Source organism: Nycticebus coucang, chromosome 15 (assembly GCF_027406575.1).
Source record: "Nycticebus coucang isolate mNycCou1 chromosome 15, mNycCou1.pri, whole genome shotgun sequence".
Taxonomy (NCBI): domain Eukaryota; kingdom Metazoa; phylum Chordata; class Mammalia; order Primates; family Lorisidae; genus Nycticebus; species Nycticebus coucang.
In genome coordinates this window covers 36,028,945-36,034,359 of record NC_069794.1, presented here as the reverse complement: position 1 = coordinate 36,034,359, position 5,415 = coordinate 36,028,945, and the positions used below count along the sequence as shown (strand labels likewise).

General features: G+C 39.4%; 1 non-coding gene across 1 annotated transcript; it reads right to left on the bottom strand.

Moving 5' to 3' along the window:
• Positions 1 to 534: 534 nt before the first annotated feature.
• LOC128567023 (U6 spliceosomal RNA) lies at positions 535 to 641 on the bottom strand. Its single transcript, XR_008374699.1, has one exon. It is a non-coding gene; the product is annotated as a U6 spliceosomal RNA (small nuclear RNA).
• Between the last annotated feature and the right edge of the window lie 4,774 nt (positions 642 to 5,415).

Below are 5,415 nucleotides of genomic sequence, written 5' to 3'. Positions count from 1 at the left end.
CACATCCACGCCAGCATCTGCAGTTTTGAGATTTTGTGATGTGGGCCATTCTCACTGGGGTTAGATGATATCTCAGGGATGTTTTGATTTGCATTTCTCTAATATATAGAGATGATGAACATTTTTTCATATGTTTGTTAGCCATTCGTCTGTCATCTTTAGAGAAAGTTCTATTCATGTCTCTTGCCCTTTGATATAAGGGATTGTTGGCTTTTTTCATGTGGATTAATTTGAGTTCTCTATAGATCCTGGTTATCAAGCTTTTGTCTGATTGAAAATATGCAAATATCCTTTCCCATTGTGTGGGTTGTCTCTTTGCTTTGGTTATTGTCTCCTTAGCTGTACAGAAGCTTTTCAGCTTAATGAAGTCCCATTTGTTTATTTTTGTTGTTGTTGCAATTGCCATGGCAGTCTTCTTCATGAAGTCTTCCCCCAGGCCAATATCTTCCAGTGTTTTTCCTATGCTTTCTTTGAGGATTTTTATTGTTTCATGCCTTAAACTTAAGTCCTTTATCCATCTTTTTTTTTTTTTTTTTAAATATGGAACGCTTCACGAATTTGCGTGTCATCCTTGCGCAGGGGCCATGCTAATCTTCTCTGTATCATTCCAATTTTAGTATATGTGCTGCCAAAGCGAGCACCCTTTATCCATCTTGAGTCAATTTTTGTGAGTGGGGAAAGCTGTGGGTCCAGTTTCAGTCTTTTACATGTAGACATCCAGTTCTCCCAACACCATTTATTGAATAGGGAGTCCTTCCCCCAAGGTAAGTTCTTGTTTGGTTTATCGAAGATTAGGTGGTTGTAAGATGTTAGTTTCATTTCTTGGTGTTCGATTCGATTCCAAGTGTCTATGTCTCTGTTTTTGTGCCAGTACCATGCTGTCTTGAGCACTATGGCTTTGTAGTACAGACTAAAATCTGGTATGCTGATGCCCCAGCTTTATTTTTGTTACTAAGAACTGCCTTAGCTATACGGGGTTTTTCCGATTCCATACAAAACGCAGAATCATTTTTTCCAAATCTTGAAAGTACGATGTAGGTACTTTGATAGGAATGGCATTGAATAGGTAGATTGCTTTGGGAAGTATAGACATTTTAACAATGTTGATTCTTCCCATCCATGAGCATGGTATGTTCTTCCATTTGTTAATATCCTCTGCTATTTCCTTTCTGAGGAGTTCATAGTTTTCTTTATAGAGGTCCTTCACCTCCTTCGTCAGGTATATTCCTAGGTATTTCATTTTCTTTGAAACTATGGTGAAGGGAGTTGTGTCCTTAATTAGCTTCTCATCTTGACTGTTATTGGTGTATACAAAGGCTACTGACTTGTGGACATTGATTTTATATCCTGAAACATTACTGTATTTTTTGATGACTTCTAGGAGTCTTGTGGTTGAGTCTTTGGGGTTCTCTAAGTATAAGATCATGTCGTCAGCAAAGAGGGAGAGTTTGACCTCCTCTGCGCCCATTTGGATTCCCTTTATTTCCTTGTCTTGCCTAATTGTATTGGCTAGAACTTCCAGCACTATGTTGAATAGTAAAGGTGACAGAGGACAACCTTGTCTGGTTCCAGTTCTAAGAGGAAAAGCTTTCAGTTTTACTCCATTCAGTAAAATATTGGCTGTGGGTTTGTCATAGATAGCTTCAATCAGTTTTAGAAATGTGCCACCTAGGCCTATACTCTTCAGTGTTCTAATTAGAAAAGGATGCTGGATTTTATCAAATGCTTTTTCTGCATCTATTGAGAGGATCATGTGATCTTTATTTTTGCCTCTGTTAATATGGTGGATAACGTTTATAGACTTGCGTATGTTAAACCAGCCTTGCATCCCTGGGATGAAGCCTACTTGATCATGATGAATGACTTTTTTGATGATAAGCTGTAGTCTATTGGCTAGGATTTTGTTGAGAATTTTTCCATCTATATTCATGAGTGAGATTGGTCTGAAATTCTCCTTTTTGTTTGGGTCTGTTCCTAGTTTTGTTATCAGGGTGATGTTTGCTTCATAGAATGTGTTGGGGAAGATTCCTTCTTCCTCAGTTTTTTGGAATAATTTCTGCAGTACAGGAATAAGCTCTTCCTTGAAGGTTTGATACAATTCTGGAGTGAAGCCGTCTGGACCAGGGCATTTTTTAGTTGGGAGCTTTTTTATTGTTTCTTTGATCTCAGTGCTTGAAATTGGTCTGTTCAGGAGCTCTATTTCTTCCTGGCTGAGTCTAGGGAGAGGGTGTGATTCCAAATATTGATCCGTTTCCTTCACATTGTCAAATTTCTGGGCATAGAGTTTCTGGTAGTATTCAGAGATGATCTCTTGTATCTCTGTGGGATCAGTTGTTATTTCCCCTTTATCATTTCTGATTGAGGTTACTAGAGATTTTACTTTTCTATTCCTCGTTAGTCTGGCCAATGGTTCATCTATTTTATTTATTTTTTCAAAAAACCAACTGCTTGTTTCATTAATTTTCTGAATGATTCTTTTGTTTTCAATTTCATTGATCTCTGATTTGATTTTGGATATTTCTTTTCTTCTACTGAGTTTAGGCTTAGATTGTTCTTCTTTTTCCAATTCTGTAAGATCTCTTGTGAGATTGTTGATGTGCTCTCTTTCTGTTTTTCGAATGTAGGCATCTAAAGCGATGAATTTTCCTCTCAAAACTGCTTTTGCAGTATCCCACAGGTTTTGGTGGCTTGTGTCTTCATCGTTGTTATGCTCAAGGAAGTTAATGATTTCCTGTTTTATTTCTTCCTACACCCATCTGTTATTCAACAGAAGATTGTTTAATTTCCATGCCTTTGGGTTGGGTCGAGCATTTTTGTTAGAGTTGAGTTCCACCTTTAGTGGCTTATGGTCTGAAAAGATACAAGGTAAAATTTCAATTCTTTTGATTCTGTTGATATTTGTTTTGTGTCCCCGGATATGATCAATTTTGGAGAATGTTCCATGGGGTGATGAGAAGAACGTATATTCTTTGTCTTTGTGGTGGAGTGTTCTATATGCGTCTATCAAGCATAGTTGTTCTAGGGTCTCATTTAAATCTCTTATATCTTTGTTTAATTTCTGTTTAGAGGATCTGTCCAGCTCTGTAAGAGGTGTGTTAAAGTCCCCTCTTATGATGGTATTATCAGATATCATATTGCTCAGACTGAGTAAGGTCTGCTTCAAGAATCTGGGAGCATTGGGCGGTGCCTGTGGCTCAGTGAGTAGGGCGCCGGCCCCATATGCCGAGGGTGGCGGGTTCAAACCTCAGCCCCGGCCAATACTGCAACCAAAAAATAGCCGGGCGTTGTGGCGGGCGCCTGTAGTCCCAGCTACTCGGGAGGCTGAGGCAGGAGAATCGCTTGAGCCCAGGGGTTGGAGGTTGCTGTGAGCCGTGTGATGCCACGGGACTCTACCTGAGGGCGGTACAGTGAGACTCTGTCTCTACAAAAAAAAAAAAAAAAAAAAAAAAAGAATCTGGGAGCATTTAAATTGGGTGCATAAATATTTAGAATTGAAATGTCTTCTTGTTGTAGTTTTCCCTTGACCAATATAAAGTGACCATCTTTGTCTTTTTTGACTTTAGTTGCTTTAAATCCACATGTATCTGAAAATAAGATTGCAACTCCTCTTTTCTTCTGAATTCCATTTGCCTGAAAAATTGTCTTCCAACCCTTGACTCAGAGCTTTAATTTGTCTTTTGAAGCCAGGTGTGTTTCTTGTAGACAGCAAATGGATGGCTTGTGTTTTTTAATCCAGTCATCCAATCTACGTCTCTTCATTGGGGAACTCAAGCCATTAACATTTATGGAGATAATTGATAAGTGTGGTAGTATTCTATTCGTCTTATTTGGTGAGAGTCCATTGCTTAGTTTTATGTTTTGCATCAGTGTGGAGGTTAGGTTCTGTCCTTTGATTTCTGAGTTCTTACTTTGCTGCTGATCCATTGTGGTGGTCAGTGTGCAGAACAAGTTGAAGTATTTCCTGTAGAGCCGGTCTTGTTGTGGCGAATTTCCTCAATGTTTGTATATCCGTAAATGATTTGATTTCTCTGTCAATTTTGAAGCTTAGCTTAGCAGGGTACAGAATTCTGGGCTGAAAATTGTTCTGTTTAAGTAGATTAAAGGTAGATGACCATTGTCTTCTTGCTTGGAAAGTTTCATTAGAGAAGTCTGCGGTCACTCTGATGGATTTGCCCCTGTAGGTCATGTGGCGCTTACTCCTGGCAGCTTGCAGAATCTTTTCTTTTGTCTTGACTTTGGACAGGTTCATCACAATGTGTCTTGGAGAAGCTCGGTTAGAGTTGAGGCGACCTGGGGTCCAATAGCCCTCTGAAAGCAGTGTGTCAGAATCTTTGGTGATGTTTTGGAAATTTTCTTTTATAATATTCTCTAGTATGGCTTCCATTCTTCTGGGGCATTCTTCTTCCCCTTCTGGAATTCCTATAACTCGTATGTTGGAACGCTTCATAAAGTCCCATAATTCTGACAGGGAACGTTCTGCTTTCTCTCTCTTCTTTTCCGCCTCTTTTACTATCTGAGTTATCTCAAAAACTTTGTCTTCTACCTCTGAAATTCTTTCTTCTGCATCGTCTAACCTGTTGCTGATACTTTCCATTGCATCTTTAAGTTCCCTGATTGACTGTTTCATTTCCTTCAGCTCTGCTATATCCTTTTGATATTCTTCATATCGTTCATCTCTGATTTGATTCTGTTTTTGGATTTCCTTTTGGTTATTTTCCACTTTATTAGCAGTTTCCTTCATTGTTTCCATCATTTCTTTCATTGTTTTCAACATGTGTATTCTAAATTCCCTTTCTGTCATTCCTAACATTTCTGTGTAGGTGGAACCCTCTGCAGTAGCTACCTCATGGTCCCTTGGCGGGGTTGTTCTGGACTGGTTCTTCATGTTGCCTGGAGTTTTCTGCTGATTCTTCCTCATGAGTGATTTCTTTTATCTGTTTCCTTGCCCTAATTTTCCTTTCACTTCCTCTTGCTCTTTAAGTTCTTGTGCCTGTGGACTAAGGGTTACAGGACCAGAAGGGTGAGAAGGTTGAGGAGCAAAAAAGGGATGAAAGAAAGGAGGACCGAGTGATAAGAAAAAAAAGAAAGATAGAGAAAGGAGAGGGGGTGGGGATAAGGAATATTCACAAAAAGAAGAGAGGTACAGAAAGAGGGAGACAGGGCAATATAGGTGTACAGTAGGGTACTTTGACACAACCTTAAAAAACCCCACCTTCTGGGGGTGCCCAGTTGGGTCGTTCCCTTGAGGTCAGCAGCTCTTTGCTAACCTGATCAGACACAGTACCCCACCTCCACCAAGTAGAGAGGAAAGACAAAAATGCTATAAATCAAACCAAAACAAGCAAACAGAAAACTTTACAGGGATACAATTGGGTGAAAAACCAAATGATAGCAGTAGAAACACTAGCAAAAATG